This window comes from Meleagris gallopavo, chromosome 3 (genome assembly GCF_000146605.3).
Source record: "Meleagris gallopavo isolate NT-WF06-2002-E0010 breed Aviagen turkey brand Nicholas breeding stock chromosome 3, Turkey_5.1, whole genome shotgun sequence".
NCBI classification, from domain to species: domain Eukaryota; kingdom Metazoa; phylum Chordata; class Aves; order Galliformes; family Phasianidae; genus Meleagris; species Meleagris gallopavo.
Window position 1 is genome coordinate 10,402,957 of NC_015013.2, and position 24,508 is coordinate 10,427,464.

Consider the following 24,508-nt stretch of genomic DNA (forward strand, 5'->3'; position numbering starts at 1 on the left):
AGGAAGGAAGGAAGGAAGGAAGGAAGGAAGGAAGGAAGGAAGAAAGATTGCCTTTCAGTTGTCTTATCTAGTCCTAGGGGTTTGCTGAAGCTCAAGTGCTGCTGATATTCCAGCCAATGTTGTTTAAAGGATGAGAGTTTTAAGTGCAACACCGAAACACTATGTTGAATAACTGCAACCCATTCTCATAAGTTCTTTACCTTTCTGATTCTCAGCAGAGTAAGTAACCCAGCTGGGGCTCCAGGCAGCCATAGCTGACCCCTCGCATCACTTGAAAATATACATGGCTGTAGTGCCCATGGTCCCTCAGGTGCTTGAAAACACGAGCAGAGAATTGTAGATCATAGAATCATAGAACGATAGAATTGCTCAAGTTGTAAAAGATCTTAAAGATCATGGTGACTCAAGGCTTGGAAAAAAAATATTAATTATTTGCTACATACTGTTTTGGTAAATTGTTCTTTCAGAGGGATAAATACACTTGTCATCTCAAAAGTGATTGTGATACAGTCTGAACTTCCAGATTTTTATCACAAATTGGTAAAAGAGGCTACTTTCATCTTGTGCAACACTAGGCACGCTGACAGTGATTAAAATTGCAGGTAATGACAATAATAATGGTACAGCTATGTGGAGACAAGTCAGTTCCTACCAGAGAGAAGTCAGTAAAGCAGGAAAAAGAAAGCTGATATTTGAATGTATTAAATTCATTCAGACTTAATAGATTCAAAAAGATGCAGCCTTGTACTGTACTCAGACAGCTACCAACTCAGACGGAGATGGACTGCCACGTGCAATCAGCTGCGGGGAATCAGACACAACAACCTAACTTTTCTTTTTTCTCTGCCTTTTCCTCAGCATTTGAAAAACTTTCCTGAATCACCAAGATCTGCTATTCTTTCCCTAGATCAAGTTTGGCAGAATTTCAGTCATTCATGCTTTGGCTAACAGTTAATTCGAGCAATTACTGTTCAGTTGCTGTTTCATATGGATAGGTGAATCTCATGGAGTTCAAGATTTTAAAATATCTACTGATCTAGGGGCTATGCTCTGTATGTACCTAGTACTTCCACTGACTTCACTAGTCTCTACTGTTTTCTTCAGTTTCACAAATAGATTCTACAAATGGGATCTTTTACCAACAACAAAAGCATGTCCAGTCTGTATGAACTACAAATTTGAAAGCAGACAAACAGTGAGAAAGAGCATTTGCAATTTTCGTTAGCTCCATTATAGGCTGTGATCCTGCAGTGGATTCACTCACGTGGAGAATCATGAAACTCAGTATATTTTCTATGGATATGAGCACATGCTCTCAAACCACTTCTTACAGGGGAAAAATTGAAGCAGGAGTGGCAATGCCACTGTAAGCAACATGTTAGCTGCACAGCAGAAAAGAAGTTAATTGGTTAAAACCCATTCTGCAGCCATTTAAAGTCGCTTCTTATTTTCAAGAACACATATATTCAAGACTTTGAACCTTTGAATTTCTTTACTTATTCTGTATGCCATACTGCCTTCATGATCATCCATTTCCTAGTAATAATTTGTAAGAACAACTTAAAATCAGAATCAAAGATCATCTAGTTCCAACTCTCTGTGGTGCACAGGGTTTCCAGCTACTAGACCAGACTCCCCAGCAACCCATCAAGCCTGGATTTATTATCAATATAGTATCAACATTTTCTTTTTTCCCTACTCAAACTAAAGAAATGCCACAAGCATTGGTGACAACACGAGGCGGTCAGATTATGGAGTTTTGAAGTGGTTTTGGTTGCCCTCAGAACATCTGGCTTTGCTTTCTAAGCTAAGTGTGAAAGAACTCTGATGGATGCCCTTAACTAAGAGGCAGTGGGATGATACCAGATCAGACCCCTCCAAACTAGCATTTTGTCTTTCCTCTTGAATGTGAGCCCACAGGTTGCTGTTTAAAAAGGCTGATAATGGTTACATTTAAGAAGATGCTTCTACTGACAATTGCTGTAAGATTTATAAAGCTCTGCTATTGTGTCCTATATAAAATAGACAGATTAAAGCTGAAGCTAGGAATTTGCCAATTAAAATAAGCAATTGGTGATCCTAAAGAAAAAGAATTGATCCCCCACCTTACTTCCTTATTGTCAGTAAAGGACAGTAAGCAAGAAGAGACAATTACTCTTTTCCGAGCCACAGAAGAAAATGATTGTGCAGAGCAGTGCACTGGATGGCTCTATCAACCATCTTCACTAGCAAGAAGAAAGATAATACCTATAATATTTTGCCAGGAGATGCCAGCCCTGGGGTAAATTGTAAAGGCTAATCAGCTAGTGTGACAAGCAGTTGAGATGCTAAATCAGCTAAGAAGGTACTTATTATTTTTAAGTATAATCTTAGTAATACATTTTTTTATTTCTTCTATTTGTAGATTTGTTCTATTATTACATGTGAATTATTTTCAATCTAACTGTAGGTTTTTACCCTTATATCTTTTCTAAGGATTTAAGAATCTGACAAACTACAAAGCATCCCAGATTTTTATGCCTGAAGTCAGAGAGCAGAAATACTCTTTGTTGTGCCTGGCATCCCAATACCTTTATCCATGGTATCCAAGGAGTATCAGAGTGCTCAATGCCTGAGCCAAGCCAAGAAATGATAATTCAAGGGGCATATGAAAGAATCATCTCCAGTAGCATGGAGAAGGTGGTTATGTTTCCTGCCTTTAGCAGAATCTTTGGGGACCTGTCTAAAGTTTAGGATCCTTAAATGATCATAGAGCATAATGCTATGAATTGGGTAGTATGTAGCTACTTCCTTGAAAAATAGCTACAAAACATTTTGGTTTTAATACTGTATAGGTAACTGATAGCTGTGAACAACTTTTTTAAAAAGCAGTACTGAAATTACTACCCAAATGTGACAAAGGAACAGGTGGAATTGTTCGTAATCAGAGGGCTCTTTATTCTTTCATTTTTAGTAATTGCTGTAAATCACAATAATTATAATAATGTACATTCAAGATTTCTTCCCTACTGAGATTTAATTTCTTGTTTTTACACATCCATTCTTGTCATGAGCTCTTTAAATTTCCTCACTAGCAATAGTTGGAAGCAGTATAAGAACCTCTGCTGACACAAGCCATGTGAAATCCCATCCTATAGCCCCCTTTACACATCTGTGTGCAGGAAATACGTGGCAGTGTATTGTGGGAGAGTACCAGGCAGCCTCAAGTTTTGTCTTCCATTCATTTGTCTAAGTTATCTCATTGTGGTATCTCAGCCTCCTGAAACATGTGTCTCTATGCCTTTTGGCTCTTTCTTTGACTCTACTGATGAAGTATCTTTCTTGTATGTGCAGAGAAAAAAAAGACAAGAGGAGAGAGGATGGCAGTTCAGAGGTGCAGCACAGCTGCATGCTTGTGTCTTTATAGTGAAAGCGGAAGAGCAAACTTTAAGACATAAAGAAGAGCAAGTGTGAGAACCAGTACCCACATACAGACTCAGGCAACTTGAGTTGGGGGGGTCAAGAACAATTCTTAAATAACCTAATTCCATCCATACAAAAAAATAAAAAATAAAAAAAATTATTTACCTGAGCTTTGCTAACGCATTTTTATCTGTATGTTTTAATCTTAATAAGCAACATTCAATCAATAATAGGTTCTTTTGTTGCAAAGAAGATGTACAGAGATATAGACTTACTAAGACCATATTTTGTGTTAGCTCCCAGGAAGCAGCCTCCCCTGGTTCCTGCTAAAGCAGTAAAAGAGAAGAGGTGAGATTAGCAACTCCTAAACAAGTGGGTTTTGCTGGTTAACTTGCTAGCAAAAAGTCACAGTGTACATCAGCAGGATCACACACAGAAGGACAAAAGGAAAAGAAAGCTCGCGCCAGATGATTGGAGGAGTCTATCAAGGAGAGAAACAAAGAGAAATAATTGCTAGGAAGTTTTCTTAGTGTGTTTCTAACTTAGACGCGTGCATAAAGCTACTGAAGAGAAAGATGACAACCAATAATAATGCTTTGCTAGAAAGGCAGGTCTAGGTCAGGGCTGCATTCATGCTGGTCGGATCTGATTGACTGTGACAAACAGTGCTGAGTAATTGCTCTAATCACTCCGGTAGGCTTTGTACCTTAGCCCAGCAGAAGAATGATGCAATAACTGGCTTCAGAAGCCCGTCGCGCCCGCAACCTGACATCTCTGACAGCAGCGCATTCGTTTTAATGGGAGGGTTATTTGGAGTTGCTGCTGTTCAACAGGGGAGAGCCCAATGAGTAGTCCTAAGTTGGCCATAGATAAGGGCCTCATTAAAGTGCTCAGGAGTTCTCATTTGCAGGTTGACTTGCTGTGATGATCAGTTGGTGGAAAACTATAACAAGAAGCACAAAAACATGTCATAGAGCATCGGATGCAGGTTTGTGCTTCTCTAGAATAGCGAACAATTAGGGTGGTGTGTCATCAAAACTTTCATGTCAACAAAGCAACACATTCGCTTTAAATGAGACAAAGTCAAATCTACTTAAAGGAAACTGAAACTGGAGCATTCCTCCAGAGTGCATGCCACTTCCCAGTGCCAGACTGCTTTACAAGAGCTTTGCTGAGAGGCTCTGTGGGGAATATGCATGTCTCCCCACTCTTCCCTGCCTTTTTCCCCCCTTGACATTTACATACTCTGCTCAGAGCAACAAAGTTACGTGAAATCTCCCCTTCTCCCCTCAAAAGCAGAACAAGCAGCTGGCAGTACTTCCACCCTTTCTATCACAGGTTGCCTTCAGAATGACATCGTGCAGTTTGCCTAGTTGTAAAGGAGAGCTATGCTTCTGAAGCTTTCCAGCCACCCTACTCTCATAGTATTCATATCCTAGTAGCCTCTGGAAGCACAGTGTGCTTAGGGCTCTCCACAACTCAGCAAGGCTGATGCACATATTAGGTGCCCAAGTTGAACTTGAGTGCCTGGTATGCTGACTGCAACAAGACGCGTCTGTCTCACAAACAGTATGCACTCCATGATTCTTTCAGCATCAAAAGCAAACACTGCTCGCTGGGATGCACTCCCAAGTATTTCATCTGTAAACACTAAGTGAATTGTCATTGAAATATAGAGCATAGCCTTCTATTACAAGAGCTAAAATGTTTAACACATGGGTGAGTCCCCTCTGGGGGACTAACACTTGGCAGGGCTGGCCTCCCTTAATAACATGATGTTCTCCAATGGAATGACTACAATAGATAATACTAAGTGGACGCTAGCAAAAGGTTTGCTGGCAAACACTTTACTTTCACTTATTGCCGTACATGTGTCTGTAAGAAGATCAGGCTACTTGACATTCAGAAAATAGGTGGAGCTGCAAATTCATTTGCACACAAAAAAAAAGTCCTCATTTTCTTTTAAACATTCATCTCTCCATAACAGGGGAAATCTAGAGCTGCCCTTTAAGGCAAGTTGATAGCTGGCTTTATATCACCTAACTGCTGCCAAGCAGTATGAGCTGGGATTCCACTTTATATTTAAAATGGATTTTGCCTTAATTATTTTCTTGATTTAGGTTCTCCACATTTTACATGTGTGTATGAGTGCATGTGCACATGTTAATGTGTGAATGAGAGAAAAGAGGGAGCCTCAGAGCACATGAATGATGAACACCTATCAGTTGAAGGAGTGTTGAGCCTGCCTCATTGGTAACTGGTGCACAGAAAGGTGGGATGTTCTTGGGAAGGCAGCCTGTTTGCCTCCCCTCATATGTTTTATCTAGGAAAGATGAATCAAAGAGATATTTTCCAGCAATGCTGGAAGTACTTTTGGTCAGGACTTTTCCAGAGAGGAGGATAAAGAAGTAAATTCTTCAAAGGTGCAGAGCACAGCAGAAACAGGATATTGTGGAGGAGGATGGGAAGAATTTTGGTAAAATGGAAAGCAATAGAAAAGGTATTTAAAAACTTTTTATTTCAGAAATGAATTTTGCCTAGTTCGGATGGGCACCATAACCAATTTAAGGAAGTATGGCAGTTTGATCACAAGATTTAAGAAAGAAGACATGAATTTGCTGAGAAGGCAGCACAGGCAGCACTTGAGAGTCACACAAATGTCTGCAACGTTTGCCCATGATTTGTTCATGGCTTTCCTAAATGTCTTCATTAAGTTGGAAGGCTCTTCACAAAAAATAGAGCCTGTTGACATAATATGCTCATACCGTGGCTTAGTGCGAGAGTCCTCAGGCCACTAAAGCTTCTCCTAAACTAACTATCACAACATTACTATCTTTGTATCCATCTCCTCTTAATTTTATTTAGAGTGAGATGAGGGAATATTTGGGATATCGGGAAAATTAAAAGATATATGCAAATTATTTAATTCACTGATGTGAAAGGGAGCTTATTTTGATTTATTGGACCAGTTCTTTTCCTTTTGTCATACCAGTGTTAATGAGTGACTGTTCACTTCACTGCAAGTAGGGAGTTATATCCACAACTGGTATCCACAGATGGGCTTGATGTGTACAAGCTGTGGATTTAGCCTGTGTTCTCAGTGGATATACAGAGATTAGAATCCAGCCCAACAGGTATTCAGAAGGGTTCCAGTTTAATTGTGGGAATTATTTGTGTAGAGACATTATTCTGAAATTTGATTATGGCTGCTTCGACAAGTGTTACACTCTGTAGGAAAATCAATCCTGTTTCTGTAATGAAGAAAAAGTCATTTTCAAAAGGAAATATGATTATACATTCACAGCTTAGGTTGAAGAAACAGAAGGCAGCTTAATACAGTGCAGGCTCGCTCAGAGGGAATATCCACTAGCTGAGGCCAGCATAACAAGATTGGATTCCAGTTTAATGTGGTTGTGACTCAAATCCCTTTGGAGAGTTTGTTTGACAATCTGACAAAGTTATCTCAAGAAAAATAGGCTAAAAAACATAAACTTGACTTCAGTAACTGCATTTCCTCTTCAGCATGTTGAGTATTTTGCCTGCAGGCCCCTGCAGCCTGAAGCCCCATAGGTAATACCACTTTGTGCCTTTACATAAACCAAAATGTTTTAGCAGGCATTTTGCTCCAAGAAAAGGTTTGCCGTGTGATACGAGGAAATAAGGGCTGTCTGGTATCTCTATATGAAAAAGAGAATATGACAGATATTAAACATAACTGTTATTATTGCAAGGAGAGGACTGCTTCTCCAGTAATTTCTAACTACTCTTTTATTTCAGTGGGTGCCTAGTTCTCTCATGATGCATTTGAGAAAGTCCTATTTAAGGTTGAATCCTTACACTTAGTGTCAAAGCAGAATATACTAAACGAAAATGAATGTGCAGTTCTGTCCCTCTTTCACAGATGGGAAATGGAGGCACAGAGATATGTGCCATGCTGCCTTTGGGGCTAATTGCTCGGTGACTGGCAGAGTCAAGTCACTCCCACACTCTATCTTCAGGCATAGTTACAGTTACAATGGCAGTAATTGGAGCCTTCAAGATATTACAACCTCTAACTATTCATTACTGTCCACAGTTGTCATTTGCCATCTTTCAGCTGGTGATTACCAGCCCACAGTTGAGCCACCAGAACAGATTATGTAAATCCTCCTAGATTCAATGCCTAATCAGCCAGGGCTTCTCAAATCACCTTCATCTCTGGTTTAGGTTGAGCTGGATGAACTGAAGGCAGATCACGCTTGCGGCTCTGTCATAAAACTGAGAAGTAGCCAGAAAGAGCTGGGAGAGTTAGCTTCTTAAACTTCTCCTGATGCATTTGCAGTAGTAAATCTGACTACACCCTTATTTCCTGACCAACGGCGTCTCCCACGTGATGGCTAGCTCACACCCTTGCAGACCATGCTTAAAGATTGCAGCCTACAAACCCCAGAAAGACAACCCCAACCAGATGCAAGCAGTGTACTAGGATTCAAGCAAGTGTGGCGTGGGATGTTTTTGGAAACATCCAATTACATGAGTGGTTGACCACAACAGCTGACTCTCCTGTCTCCAGGTCATCTATCAGATGAGGGGCATGAAAAACATAAGCTTAATGAAAACTGTGAAACCAGCTGAAAATGACCCCAGCACAGTGTTGCAGTGCCCCAAGATGTTCATAAATGCTCAGGAAAAGTCAGAGGACAGAAAGAGATTATTCATTTTCAGTTGAGAAATGCTTTTTTTGACTTCCTGCTTATCGCATCATGGGCCAAGGGGGCTTCCAAAGAGCATCCTGTACTTCAGCACTGTCTTGCTCACGTTTCTGCATCAAACTGATTAGGAATCAAATGCTAAGAGCAAACAGCTACACCTCTCAGAAAACCAAGGAAATTTTCTCCTCAGTGTTCATTAAACATTGCTGGTTGAGTGGGAACCATCCTGAGAAACAACTGCAAGCAGATATTTGGAAACTTCCCTCTTCTAGAGTTCTCCCAGTATTACTGACCTGCCTATATCTGAAGTAAAACCTTCTGCTGGTAGCCAGACGTCTTCTCGCAGACCCACATTCCTCCTGGAAGAGGAGCCTGAGCAACCAAAAATGAGTTTACAAAATGCAGTTCTGTCCCGTTCCTCCTTCCTTGCTGATGCAGCCTGGAAAACTACTCTCAGTTATCTGCTCATTTCTATAACCAATCACTAGCAGGAGAGGGTGCCTTTCAGGAGCCTAGCCATCAGCTGCTGCATCTTGACTTCCATTGCATTCTGGAAACTCTTGACTTGGAACATGTAGAAAGCATCTTGTGACACGATGAGTTTCTAGTGTTTTGGGTTTTTTCCTCATAAGTAGGAGCTAACTTTTCTACCACAGTGCAACAGGCCATCATCCCAAAACAGACTTGAGAGATCAGAATGAATGACATACAGGATTCATGTAGTCTGGGTTATTTCATGGCACCAGCTGACACAAGTGCTATCCTGTGTGCTGTAAATAATTCGACAAGATGCATGACTGTCTGTACCAGCTTTGTATTTCCAGGTGATCCAGTAGTGCATAAATCCAATCTTAGTGATCATCTGACCACAGCCTAAATGCTCAATGCTTGGCTCCATCATTAATCTCACTGTGTGAATTTAGACAAGCCATTTTCCCTTCCCTAAGAATCACTTTTCCACAGTCAGAAAATGGAATGTAACAGGTTTTTGTAAACTCAAAGCTCTTCAAGGTTTAGTGTTCCACTCTGGGATACAGGTAGGTTGTGCTAGGAGAGAACATGTGTTTGCAAGCAGAAAGAAATAATAATAATAATAAAGAGGTGAGAAATAAGAGAGTGGGAAACAACTGACTTTTAAAGTTTGGTTGGAGACTAACTGTCTCCAAAAATAAGAAGCTTTATTTTTATTCAGAAAACTACTTTAAGAGCAATAAGGTTGTTCTCTGTTCACCCTCTAAATGCAACTAGTCCAAAGGAGCCGTTTCTGAGGGCTGTGCTCTGGGGTACTCAAACCAGTAACAGCATTTGCAGATAGTGGTATTGAGAGAATCTTTCTTCTCCTGTAATTAATTAGCTGAAACTGAAATAATATTTGCAGTTTTGTCTGTCTCCTCTATTTTCTGCTTTCTAATGGGTACATTTATCCTCTGTATTACTGGAGTGAAACACATCTGTGAGGAGGATTAGCCGATTTTACTTGATGTCAACCTGTGAAACACCGTACAATTAAAAATTGGAATGGAATTGAAATGGAACAGATGGAATTGCGTGATGAAATTTTCTGTTAAATTATTTTTAAAATCTCTGAGAGGTAATGGCATAATTTAGGTCAGGAGTCATTCTGCATCCTACATTCCAAAATATACCTTTCATCCCTCCAAGACAACAGTTGTGCTAAAGTAGTATGAATAAGGTATTGCATTTACATAGCCAATTTTTCTCTCACTACTAACATCTTTCAGATACTGACACTGTTAGCGCTGTCTTTAGTGATTAATGTTCATGTTTTGGAGGAAAAGCAGCTTCAGCTCAAAGAAAAGGCGCAGAAACATCAATGGGTGAGATTCAACAGTGGATTGAATGCCTCAAATCTGCCTAATGCCTTTTCTAAGGTCATCCATCCATTTTGATTTTTATCTTTTGATCTCTTATTTTTAGTGTATATCCCTTTTGCACAAGACCGATACTTGCTGCAATTGATTTAGTCCCCAGTTTAACAAAGTTGTTAAAGTTAAGCACATGTTTAAGTATGTGAGTGATCAATAAGCCCAACTCCAGGGACATGAAATAAGCTTCCTGAAGACGTACTTTTGAATGGCTGAGGAGGAAGAACTCTTCTACACAAAACTGCTGCCAGTGGGGAGCTGTAAATTAAAGCAGCCAGGCTTGTGTTGAACAGCGTTCCTCCAACACGACCTCCTCACTTCGAATGTCATGCTTTGCCCATCATCATAGCACCTGAGTACATTTGGAAATCCAATTCAAACATCTGATATCAGATTTTAAGATAAAAATATTTACACTTACTAGCAAAGGAGTGCACGTTGCTTCACCAACCCACCCAAAGGTTACTGATAACTTCAGAATATCCCAGGCACAGAGTACATGAAGAAAATAAGTACTGTCCAAATCAATTTATAATGCCCTTTGATCTTCAATTAAAAAGTAACAAATTAATAACATTATCCTATGCCTACCACAGATTTAAAAATATTAAAAATTGAGATATTCCATTTACTCATGAAGATCTAATGTCTTTCATTATTGTGCAGGATTATTTCTTAATTATTTTCACATTTGTTAGCATTTTATCCATCAAAGGTTTAAATCTTTCAAAGAAGAGAATGTACCGTTTACATTCACGCTCTCAATGCTGAGATAATAACATTATTGGTGTGGCACAAAAATCACAAAATTCGTATTAAAAGTAAGTGGAAAGGTTTTTTGTTCTTTCCAGAGATTAACTCTGACATAGTACTGTACATGTGTCTGAATTTGAGCTACTACTTCCAATTTGGAATCTTAATTCTTCAGGTAAAATGAGAGGACAAATTTCTGTTGTATCACTAAACCAAAAAAAAAACAAAACCCTCCCATTCACCTCCCCACACCTTCCAAAAATAAAATAAAATAAGAGATTAGTATTTATTCCTGAATTATACTTAGGGCAGATATTTAGATACATTAACAAAAGTCCTGATCCAATGCCCTGGCAAAAGCCTTTCTGTGAAAGACTGGTATGCCACAGGTCTGTCTAAAATCTAAGGTGGTGTTCTTTTTCTTTCATTATTACACTGAGAAATGAGAGTATTTTTCTTCTGGTTTGTTTTCTTTTCTCCTGTATTTGTTTGCTTTAAAAATGATGGGTAAAATCCTGCCCCACTTAAATTGCTGGGAGGGCTGCCAAGATATCACTCATCCAGTGCAACTTTCACACCCTAATATAGGTATTACGGATGCTGAATCTAAAACACAACATCCTCTTTCCAACTTCTTTTTAGCCACTAAAATTAAACAAACAGGAAAGCTCAGAGCAGTTTAACTAAAAAACTCTTTCTCTCCTAAATGACACTTTTGCTCTTGACTCTTCTGATAATTTATATAGTTCTTCAGTTCCCACAGGCAGACAGGCATGACAGGACTTGAGCAGCGCACATGAAATCCCTGCTTTCCTCTCACCACCTTTGAAAAATGCCAATCAAACAGTCTTCGAATGCATGAAAAAACAGAAAAGAATCCTATTTTATTATTATGGGTTGTGATTAAAATTTCAATTAGTGTGCTTACTCAGTTAATTTAACTTTCAGCTAGTTTCATTTTTTGAGCAAGAGATGTTGACTTTTTCATTAGGGTTGCTAACACAATTCCATTCTATTCTTTTTTTTTTCAATATTTTCTACTTTTTTTGACTACTTGCATATGCAGATAACTTACAGACTCTGCTGATTCAGGTAATATCTACATGCAAGCACGAAAAGCAACTTCCTTTCCCATCAGATAGCACTGCAAGAACACTGGGACACGGCACATTTAAGTTGTGACATTATGATAGAAATTGTGAAGCCCAAAGTGCTCCATAAATGACAATGATACCACTTATGAAACAGCTGAAAGCCAGCTGTACTTGGGCATTTGTACAAGTTTAAAAAAAAAAAAAAAAGCAGAATGAGACAAATGTATTGCTTATATTTTTATTGATTACCCTTCATGTTAAATTTGATGTAAGTGTATTCAGTGGCAGTGTAGCCTCTGGAACCTGCTGTCTAATCCAGCTGACTGGGGAATAAAGTTGCTGTTGTTCAGACAGTGTGTATTAACCAGGTACAAGCTGTGAGACACATGGTGAAAAAGAGCAAGGAAATTTGGGAGGAGGAGGACTCTTTGCTCTTGTAACAGTGCAAGACCAGACAAGCAAAGTGTTCTTCTATTAAAACAAATGATATGTAAGAGACAGCTAAGGAACAGCTGAAATAGGAGCCAATAGGTTATAAATCTTATTTCTTCTCATACATGTAAGGCTTTGAGAATGAAGATTCACGTCAGAACATAGATAGATATGATGGTATCACGCATGTTTTAAAAAGTTGTAGATGAAGAGAAGATGGCAAAGCATAGCATTGCCTGCATACAGCTATATATAAGACTGTGTTTCCGAAGAGTTGCTTGCCTTTTTATTAGGAGATTCATGTAAATCTTCCCAGTTATACCTCTATTTTTTTAATTACACAACTCTGCCCACCCGTGCAGCTCCACGAGGCAATACATCACTCACACTATATCCATTAGTGAATCATACTGCAAATATATTTTGTGTTTCTTTCCATGAGATTGTGCAGAGGAGGTCCATGCCACTGCCTCCCACCTTCTGTTAAGATGCTGATATGTCAGATCCATGCATATCTTTGTCTTTTTCATTTAGTGGCCAAAATGACTACTTGCAGACAGTGAAAATACTGCAGGAATTAATCTAATTCCTTAGGTGACACCACCTGATCTTTTGTTTGGGCTGAGACAAATGGGAGGAAATTCAACAAGACCAAATGCTAGGTCCTATACTTTTGCTACAACAACCCCAGGCAGTGCCATGGGCTTGGGGCAGAGTGGAAACAAAGCTGTGAGGGGCCTGCAGCACAGGCCTTATGAGGAGTGGCTGAGGGAGCTGGGATTGTTCAGCCTGGAGAAGTGGAGGCTCCGGGGAGACCTCATTGCTCTCTACAACTGCCTGAAAGGAGCTTGTGGTGAGGTGGGTGTCAGCCTCTTCTCCCATGTAACTGACAATAGGACTAGATGGAATGTCCACAAGTTGTGCTAGGGGAAATTCAGGTTGGATGCTAAAAAATACTTCTCTGAGAGAGTGGTCAGGCACTGGAATGGGCTGCCCAGGGAGAGGTGGAATCACTGTCCCTGGAGATGTTCAAGAAACATTTAGATGTTGTACTGAGGGACGTGGTTTAGTGGGGAAATATTGGTGATAAGTGGAAGGTTGGACTGGATGATCTTAGAGGTCTTTTCCAAACTTGATGATTCTATGATTCTCATGGAACAGTTGAGGGAGATCTGTTGCTCCGCATGAAAAAGAGCAAAAGTGACATGCTCTTTGTGTAATTCTGACCTCATTTGCCATGAGTTCACACTCTTTCCTTTCACATTTGCTGGTACCATTTACAAGCAGCTTCCTAGCAAATACAGATTTTTCCCATGTAAAAGGTTTAAGTCTTACTATCTCATGCTGTAACTTCTTTACATTATTAGTAGCTGTTTCTTGTGTTTTTCAGTCTGACCCCAGGGAAGATGCAGGTTACTCTTGCTGTTTGCTTTCCTTCACCCTGCAGCAATGGCAGCCCTGAGCACTGCAGTCAGGCTCTACAAAGGAGGAGGAATGTGCATGCCTCTTTCAAAAGTTCCATGTATGTAAGCTTCTTCTGATACACCTGTCAAGGTCACTTTTACTTACTGCTCCTAGAAGGGCTGTGTGATCTGGATAGGGCACTTCTGTATTTAGTTTGACCCTGGCCTGAGGCTATTCTGACTTCTCAGTGTAATCCCTCATCTTCTCATGCTCTTCTCTCTGAAACCTGAGACTGACCGATGGGGAGGATGGAAAGCTTTTCTGTGCAGACCCTCAGGGTGCCCTATCAGGCAGGCAACCTGCAGACCAGGAGGTGGGCTTTGCAGTGCTGCTGCAGGCTCACCAAGCCAGCTGTGTCCCAAAGCTCTGACCCCAGGAGGTATTCCTGCCCCTGTCCACCCAACTCCTTCTCTCTCTCACTCTCTTAAAGATATTAATGCTATTTTGCAGAATCAGTCTCCAGTAACTTTATGAGTGCTTTCTGTATGCCAACTCATCCATCAAACTGTAAATCATTTAAGGATGAATCATTGAATCATGACTTACTCCACTGAAGGACCTGAATTTGCTCCATGACCCTATGATAAACACAAAGGGTAACATTACCTACTAGTTCAGCTGCCTAGCCCCGAATTTACCTCTTTTAATTGTACAGTGATAAATTACACTACGCTGCATAGCAGATCTCCTTTTCTTTTTCCCAGGCATCCATCAGTCCTCACTCAAACAATTTTATATTTATAGGGATTTTAGCTATTCACCTGCAGTTACCATACAGCAAGACACAAATGGGGACAAACTGCAAGAGGAAAGACAAACTGATAGATTATTAGACAGACTGAATCAGTTTGTAGAGTTGACAATTATATTCATTAACTCAATCAGCCTTCTGTTAATAGTGTGGGTTTGATTGCCATCTTGCCTACAGGTAAATCTCCATCAAAATTACAGCCATCAGTTAGTCTCCATTTTTATAAACTATACGTGCCGGGGGAGGGAGAAAAAAAACTAAAAATGTTGCTATTTCCTTTATTCCAGCAGCAGGAGAGCTCTTTTCCAAAGCAGCCCAAGGACAGGCAGTGTGGAGTCACAGTGACCTCCGCCGGCCAGTCCTGCCTTGGTGCAGATCTGACAGCTTTTCCTGGTGCAGAAGAATGCTTGCTCTCCTTGCTCTGATCTCCTGCTTGCACAGATGGACAACTTGCTGCTCTTGCACTCCTTGCACACGGGGCCAGGTGAAGTCATTGAGGTGAGTAACCGCAGCTTCCAACCTGAGGATACTTAGCGTTTTCCTGTTCTGCTGAATTGCAGTATTGTTTCCCTGCATCCTTTTGCTCACTGTTACAAATCCAGAGTGACCCAAACTGAACTGAGGTCTATTCCAACTTGATATTCTTATCTTCGATGAGAAATAGGGATCAGGGTGGTCCTGTGCTCTGATGCCACTGGGTGAGGATGTATGATGTACCTGGGCAGATATTAGCTGGTACTGGTCAGAAGGGTTCATTCTAAGTTATCAAGTTTTATTGCAGGCACTTGTAGGAGATGTTTTGAAGTAGTGCCACCAACACTCAATAATATAAGCTGCACACATCTTATGCTCATATCATCCTCAGATTTCATGGCTGTGTTGACTTGAATTTATTTCATAGAGGATTTTACTGAAAATCATGTGTTTTGTCTTATAAAATCTGCTGTACAACACAGTTTTCCATATCATTTTCTTACACTGTGAATTCTCAAGTCAGTCTGGAGTAAGTAAAGCCTCTTGGAAAAAAAAAAAAAGTGTTGTAAAGAGCATTTACAAACACATTCCATGGTGGAAGGTGATAATCTCTATGTATAAGCTCACTTTCATATTTTGTGCCAATTTATCAAATAGATAAAATCATTGCTTTCACAAATAATAGAATTATTTTTCCACAAGAAAATAACATCTTGGCATTTTCTTCTTGAATTCTCCCTCATTTTAACAGTGCATCAGGTGCTAATAAAGCCATATAAACACGAGTGAATGAGTTTTAGTTGCAGGCCTGTTTTTTCCACTGATTAGCAATAAAAACAAGACGTCTTATTTCCCACCATGGCATATTTATATCTGACAAGTTGTATCCAGAAGTTTTAAACCTGAGTGGTATTTACTTTAAACACTGTAAGCAAGCAGTACGTGTTTCCATTCCTCTCTTCGAAGCTCGTGTGGAATCCATATATGCCCTCTGATTGCTGTTTTATGGTGTGTGGGGGTTTTGTTTGTTTGTTTGTTTGTTTTTTGTGGTTTTGTTTTTTTTCTTTTCCCATTTGCATCATCTGGAGAACTGGAAAGAATCCAAAGGTTGCTGATGTGTCAGAAAAATATCATTTTTTAGTCAAATTCCACTCACTGCTATCAGGAGAACAGACATTTCCATTCTGTCTGCAGCCTGGAGTCAGTTTTATTTTGTGTGCTCTAATGTGTTTCAGACTAACCAAATTTTTTTGTTGGGTTGCTGTTTTGTTGGTTTTTTTTGGCAGGGTGGATGTTGGCTTATTGGTTATGAGAGCCTGAACAACCACTGCAGTGGAAATAAAAAGTCCTGACACTAGAGCAGTGGAAATAACAATGTTGGTTTCTTCCACTAAGTGGAAATAACATGCTTTGTTCCACCAATGTGAGGTACAGAATACCTGATGTGAGTTGGTGTATAACAATTTGTATTTGTCTGGGACAATGTCTCAGTGTTGCTACACCGTTCCAGAGCAAAACTGCCAAAAATGGTTGGTTACGAGGTCACTGATAACGGGCCAGATTCTCAGAGCTGATGTAAATCAGAAAAGCAAAGAGCTACAATGATTCCTACCACCCGAGGACGTGACCTGAAATGTTTCTTTCAGTGGCTAGCTGAAAAGCAGCTCTTGGGTACCGTACCCCAATATCCGCATGTGTGAAAGTCTTCTAAGAGAATATCTCTAGACTCCAATAATTCCATATCTAATGAGTGAAAGGTGCTCGCAATAATTGATGGCATACAATTCACAGCAAGAAATGGTGGCCCTGGTTTCATAAATCATGCAACTTGCTGAACTCAGTAGAATTGTATATTTTTAAGGTAAGCCTTCATAGAGTTTGAATTTAAAAAGGGAATCACTCAGAGAGAAGTAATAAAATGCTAGAAGGGGCCAGACAACTGTTTCTCCTGTTGGCTTCTTTACAGTGCTACACAGTCAAAGGTAGGCCTAAAAGGAACCAAATTCTTCTAGGAAGTGATTGTAACAGTATTTTATTTTCTCTGTCTTAAAGGATGTAAGCAATATCCTTAGTTAAAATGTAATCTGAGTTGTAGAAGGATCCTACAAGTGTATTTCCATTATTGTTTCAAAACCACTGGATGAAATTCGGCAGATAAAGAAGTAAAGCTGTTTAGTTCAGTGAAACTGAAGCAGGATGGTCCAAGCCTGAGAGAAGCTGAACAGGTAGATAATGCATTTTTCAAACATGAGTCAGCTTTTAAATTTAAAAACACAATGATGGAAAGCAAAGGAAGCACAAACTTTTACCTTTAAGGATTTTCCTTTCTTCTTCTCTCCACAATTATTTTCATATTCTCACTTGAGTGGCTTCCTACAAAACTTTTATGCAGGACCTTAACATTAACTTGTCTAATTTTCCTTCACATTTTACTGGCAGTCTATCTGGAAAAAGAGCATTATTCAGCAAAACTGAATCTCCACTGAGGTCAGCAGCGGACACAACCTTTTTTCAGACCCTCAGCCTCGGTCCCTCTGCTTCACATGACAAAATATATGAGCAGGGAAGCGTCAGCAGAGAGGGAGGGAGCATCTTTAAGTCATCCTTGTCTTTGGAATGGCCTCCTTCATGGCACAGTAACAGATAATATTTTTAAAATCACTAACCATTGCCTCTACAGAGAACCTTCCATTTGTCAGCTCATGAGGCAGAAGGTCCAGCTGTTCTTTGCTGGTTAAGTTGGAGTTCAAGTAACTAAGTTTCCAAAGATTTTCAATACAGTTTGCAATAATTAAACGACAGAAGGTAAACTAGACAGTAAAAGTGATCCAGGGACTGTGGAGTTAGGTCAGCATGAGAAAAACTCACCTTTTTCTGATAAACATGTCTCATGCAGCCTTAAGAAAATAACAGCCCTGTGGTGTCCTGTTTGGCAAAACTGGACAAATATTCATTCTGTGTTTGGTAAGAAACTTTAAAGAATGGATAAATGCATCAAGGATGTGAAGATTTTACATTCAGGGGTGATGTACACAACTTGCAGTACAGTTACTGTTGCAAGAGGGCTTTTTGAACTTCATGAGTTTTGATCGCCTCACGCTCTCACTTGAAATAAACTGTTTTTCAAGCACAATGTAATTTTATCATCTTCATAATATTGGTTTGATACTCCCTCAGCATTTATCTGAAATAAAAGAGAAGGATGTAGAAGAGGAAGGTGAAAATATACATAGATGCATTCCTAACCGACTGTCACAGCTCCTGAATTAGATTCTCAGCCGACAGAGCTACAGGGTAACTGCATTACAGTTAATGTAAATCTTCTGATTGACACCAGCTGACAATCCAGACCTATCTACTAAAATCAGGTACCAGATATTTCTTAGTGCTTTTTCAATGGACTATGATATCTACCATGTTTTCCTCGCTTATTCATTACAAGTTGTAACAATAAAATGTGCTTTAGCTGTGTCCTAGCTTTCCTGAATTTAAGTTTGCTTATTGTAATATCATTTTTATGTCACAACTAGACTGCAGATCGAAAGGCAGACTGTGTCAAGGGAATTTGGTGTTTTACATTTAGAAGGAACATTTAATGAATTACGCTGCCCCCAGATAACCCCTATTTCATTTGTATATAATGCTCAGGGCTAAGGATTGTCTTTCTGATCCTTCTTACATGTTAGGCAGTATGTTTCAAGAGTGGTCACATTACTGCTCCCATCATTACTTCAGACCCAAACTTGCAAGTGCTGAGTGCAATAACTCCCACAGAGGACAAAAAAATTGCTTTAATACAACAATAATCTTAAATTTATCAAAGGCAGAAAGCTCAAAGTAAAATTAAATGTATGACTTTTTTCTTTGCATGCCTAGTGGTCAGCATATATTATGTAAACATGACCTTTCAGTAAGTTAAGTGTTTAGTGCTTTTTATATTAAAAACTAATTGCTAGATTTCAAACTTGAAGTACCTAAAACATTAGACTGCCTATAAATATTCTGTCCCCTTAATCCCTGGAGGAATTACTGACTCAAGCCCCTTCAGCTGGGCTTGTCGCTTTGTAGTTTTGCATCTTCAGGAGGGGAAGCAGAGATGTGAATTCAGGTTCAGGCTGGAAAAGGCCTAGGAATAATGCACCAAATGGTGCAGTGCTAATTGAAATGCCATTAGTCTTAGGAGGAAACCATCTGACTACTTAACGGCCATGCAAGGTATAAATAAAACAAATGACTAATCAGGCATCAAGCTCCGTGGTGCAAGTTTGTTGCCTGATGAGATTTCCCCAGTCTGCTCTGCCAAGGCACTGGTATCGCTGGCTCCATGCACTGTAGAAAGAAGCACTTCTCCCTCTGCCACAAGGCAGCTGTCAGCAGCCTCTGGAAATGGAGCTTTACCTCTGACACACTTCACACTGTATGTCCCTATTTTATGCTTCCATTTTGGTTGTTTTAGAATACCTTCATGATTGTTAGCATACAAATGCAGCATGTATTTGTTCATATGGGGCAAATATGGGACAGGACAACCTTAGCTATACGTACAGACTGAGGGGCAAGAGGCTGGAGAACAGCCCCATGGAAAGGGATTCGGGGGTTCTGACTGACGGCAAGGCGTATCTGAGTGAGGTAAAGTAGGTGGGTGAAAGCCATTGTGTCTCCTGCCTCAGAGACTGATTAGCCATAGCTACAAGGCCTTCAAGGGACTAGATCCTCACCTCAGCTGTGTAGTATAGCTAGTACATGGAGTCCCCCACTGCAACTACACATCTCTATAAAATGAGTAAAATTCACTAATTTATTTTATGTACAAAATGCCATATAGTCATCCACAGCACTCCTGAAGTCACATAAGGACTGTATTTGCAATCCGATTTCTATCCCACCCAGAGGTACAGTGAAGCAGCAGACTGTGGAACAGTGTGTTCAAACACTGAAAGCCTAACTAAGCCTCAGCTAGGAAAAACTGGCATAACTTCAGTGACTACAATAAGAACTATTGCAGACTGTGGTAATTTAATTACCTGAGGACCTGTCCCGTGTTTCCTCAGACAGCTCTAAGCACTTCTTCTGTTGTTTTTTTTAGTGTGGTTTGTTATTTGTATGAATCAGAACTAGAAGAGAAGAAGAATCAGTGATTTCAGAAGGCTTTGGATCATGCTCCAGGAGTTCTCATTTGAACCAGTGGCAAATGGATCTGGTGTAGGGTGGAGGTCTGGGCCTGTAGCAGTGCATTTTCTTAGGATTTCTTGTTCCATGGGATTCTGTGCAATCACTAAGTATTTCCAGTTGATATGGTAATGTTAAGTAGAAAACTCCAAATATTATAATAGGAAAGGAATGCTTTCCTGCAGCACTAGTGCTTTTCTTCCATGTGTTTTCCACTTACAATCTCTCTTTGGTAGACCTGCAAAATAAGATTCTTTGACCAGCAGCACTTGCTTTTGCTCCAAGGCAGAAAGCACAAGACTGAACCAGAATGCACTGTGTTGACCATACAGAGTCCAAATGTTATAAAATACAGAAGCAAGGCAAGCCGTGGAATAGAAATAGACAAAACATTCTGAAGATCCTGAGTTTCTCTTCCCCTAAGGACCTTTTCATATTTTTTGCACATCAAACAAACATCAATCTGATGTATTGGAATAGAGCATTTGACACCAGTGTCAGTGGAGGATGTAAAGCAATACTGCCAGTACCAGCAGAGGAAGATGTCTTTGCTACAGCAAAGTGTATATGCTGGATGGCAAACAGCTGTTCTTCAGTATCAGCAATGGTACATGAAAGAACATGAAGGTACATACAAGTCTTTAGGTTTTTCCTCATTTATATTAATACTGAACTGGGTGGCTGCTCTAAAGGTGGGAATTCACGGTGCCCATAAAACAATTCATATTAGGGAAAGGTATTTTTCTGACACAAGGAGACTGGCTGAAAAAGATGCCTGGCATTCCTGAAATTTTCCACCTTCCTAGTCCTAACCAAGAGCAGATGAAATTGTTATGAAGGTTTCAGCAATGCCATGGCTCCTGTGGCAGAGAGTCTCAGTGTTATGTAGTATGTTACCTTGAATTCAGCCTCATGGGTTGTTCCTGCTATTAGGTATATCACTTATACATAGTCCAAGACCTGGGTACTTAGAACAGAGGTGAACATGTATCAGTCAGATAAATAGCAGTCTTGTCTGTGTATACTCCATTACTCCAAAACTGGGTTTGTTGCTCATCAGAAGACAAGCTTAGTTTGCAAGTATGAAATAGTATTCACATTAGTGTTGTTTATTCTTCATCTGGAGAGATTCCTAATGAGGACTAAAGATCAATCATTTTAAGCCTGTGAGCTATAAGACTATCAGCCTGACCTATAGTAGCTTGAAACTTAACTGTGTTTTCTACATACTCTTAAACTACCTGAATTCCTTTAATAATGCAAAGGAATCAATCACATTCTGTTAGCTCTCTGTTAGGTGTTCAACGTATTATTCACTGAAAACATGGTCTCCAGGTTGCATATACATTCTCAGTCTATTCATTGTTCTCTTTACCTAAGGATGATGGTACACCATCCTAAGGCCTTAAAGGATATGTATTAAAACTGGCAGACCCATATTAAAATCTAAAAAAATAATAATAATAATTTTTTTTTAAATGGGGGCACTTAAGGAAATACTCAGCAGGATTGAAAGGGATTTTGTGATCCCATTTAGAGACATAAGTCTATGATAGCTGCATTGTAGCATAATACCATTGTATTCAGACTAAGTTCTGCTCTGTTTAATGTTATCCAGAATGTGAGAACAGTTGAGTTCTGATAAAACAGTACAGTGTTGCTATTTCCAAATGGAACAGTTTCATTATGTTTTTGAATAACTGAAATCTACAGTTTTATCTGCCAAAATGCCAAATAAGCTACCATAAGACTGTATAGACACTGATATGTACACTGCAAATATGCAAACGTTTAGATATTCTGCCCTGCTTGCCTGTGAGGGTGCTTTTCATCATTAAACATAATATTTATTTCACTCCAGTCACAAAGAAATGTTCTGAAGTTTTCAGCACATTTTGAAAAGTTATCCTAGTAATGACACCTGTCCATCTTGACAGCAGTCTTCTGTCCATTAGATGGGGCAACAAACCAGGATGCCAGGATGGGGGTTCATTTCATCAGCCCTCATCAATAGCAATTTGGCTCGTTAACACAAATCAGTGTTCTTTAGTAATTTGAGTGAACACACCAGGCTGTGAAGGACAATGGAGGTGTGCTCTTAGCTGTCAGCACTGGAACGGGGGTGATAACCTCCAGCAAGTGGGCAAGGCCCATATCCATGGACAGTGATGCCTTAACCTACCTCAGTGAGCACTGGCAGAGACCATCTGAGAAAGCTCTTAAGGCTCACCGCTGTCCCCATGAAGAATAAGTGCAGACAGCTCCTGTACCAGCAGTTTTCATCTTACCTCACCACATGCTGCTTTTCCCATATAAACAGGCCTTTGTCTGTCCTTTAAAGACTGCTCACTTCAAGAGATTTGCTGATCAACTTTAAAACTGCAAGGAGTACCAACCTGCAGGTGTCCTGTTATTTACAGAGACTACTTCTGAGCTCTGGCCATATTGAAAAGCTAAACAGAAAGTCTTGCTGACATCTGGGAACCAAAATTTTTTGGGTCAAGCTGATCTGTGCTCACTGCAACCTACTTATGATATATTTAATTAGTCCATACTTCAGTGCTGCTGTCAATCAGTTTTCTCTGAAGACTGGCCACAGATGGAGCTGCGGTGTTGGGGGAGGTTGCTGATGTTCCTAGCATTACTGAGAAAGCTCGGGTGTTCCTTTAGAGTGTCTTCTTAACACTCTCTGGGTTAAACCTGCCACCACACCTGATGGTAACAAACTGATGGTTTGATAACAACATATTTCAGAAGGAAATTCCCATTAGGAAATTAGTTGGGAATCTTACTCCCCTTCCAGAGTTTGGAGCATGGCCGGCTTCCTGAGATTATCTGGGAATGTCACCTAAGAAATCCATGCTCTGACCAAAACATTGGCAATGCCCTTTATTTCATCTCTTCCTTACCCATAATACCATTTCTGAAGGTTAGAACCTTTATAGCAATTGTTATGTCTTCCCTTCAAAGGTCTTGTGAGGTTTTTATAAATTTTGATTACCCTGTATTCCAGGATTGCCTGCAATTTTATGACACTGAATTTCATGAAGCACGGTTGGTCCCTTCATATTCCCAGTCTCCTAAATGAACATGAGCTCAAAGGAGAACCTGGGAAGAATGTCATCTTTCCCAAACCGAAAGGAGTGTATGTTCTAGGTTTAAAGTACGTGAGACAAACAACACATGTAATTTTATTTACTTTAGCAAATGGACAGTTGATGTTTTTCTTTACCAAGTCTCTTCCTCTAAAAGATCTCAAAGAAATGGCCTGCATTATAAATAGTAGAGAAAAATGATAATCGCAAGGTTGTCTCCTGCTTCCAAATGATGATGTGCAAGGCACATACATAACTTCTTGGCAAGGGTTCATTTGTCAAAATAAAAGAAGCCAACTGCATAAGGGAAAGAGACAATCTATCTTGACAAACTTGTAGATGCTAGCAAAAATGTAAACAAAAAAAGTTGCAGTGACGGATGCATTAATGTAACACTGGCAGAGTACTGGCTTCAAAAGTTAACAACTGTTGATGCTTTCCTGACTAGTCAAAAGAGCAGGTGTCATGATTTCTGCTATGTTTGACATTTTCTATGGTTTCTACTCAATTTTAATCTCTGTGTAATACTCAATACTCAGCTTTCTACAAGAAAGACAGAATATGATTCCTACAAATGGGATAATACATTTGAAGACAGCAGACCTAAGAAAAGAGATAGCAGAGATGAAAATTTCTTGACATTTTTATGAACTCATCATTTTTGCCATTTAATATATAAAAAGAAAAACCTATTTCCACTGATTGATTACTTTAATGAATAAATGTACTCAATGATTTGGTGGCTTGAGTGGATTAAATTTCCCTTGCTGGCAGGAACTGGACTTAAATGAAAGTGTTTTCAGGGTTTATTCATTTTCCCAAACCAAACCAAAAAAAAAAAAAAAAAAGATAGAAAATCAGTCTGAATTTTAAACCACTTCGATCTCTGTCTATATTTTAACGAATGATTGCCTGAACCTATGTGAACTCCTGTGGAATCAAACCCAATTATGGTCCATCCAATTGCATGCTCAAATAATTCCAACCAGATTTTTCACAATGTTGTTGATGTGTTGAACAACACTCAGAAGCTTGTAATCATAACCTCCTTCTTCTGCATTATACTTCCTTGCTGCAACCAATTCAAATACCCATCATCACATAAGCTTCAATCCTCACCTGCACAAAATGCTTTCGAAAACACAGCAGCAAATAAACAGCTGATATAAAGAAAGGCTGCATTGTTGGGTATGGTTTTGATAGGTTTTGGAGGGAGGCGGGCAGCTCCTGTTTAGTCTGGGGCTGTTTACTCTGAGGAATAGGAGGCTGAGGGGAAACCTTATTCAAAGGCTCTCTT

The 24,508-nt window shown here is 39.7% G+C and overlaps 1 long non-coding RNA gene across 2 annotated transcripts in view; it reads left to right on the plus strand.

The window, feature by feature from the left end:
* Nucleotides 1-21,540, plus strand: part of LOC116216422 — an 84,074-nt gene extending 62,534 nt beyond the window's left edge. Inside the window, exons 2-4 of one of the 2 annotated variants that reach the window (XR_004159135.1) lie at nucleotides 13,649-13,780; nucleotides 14,761-14,971; nucleotides 17,387-21,540. This is a non-coding gene — a long non-coding RNA (uncharacterized LOC116216422). Of the gene's footprint in view, nucleotides 1-13,648; nucleotides 13,781-14,760 lie in introns of both variants that reach the window. The other variant, XR_004159134.1, reaches the window with a different exon arrangement.
* Nucleotides 21,541-24,508: the final 2,968 nt, after the last annotated feature.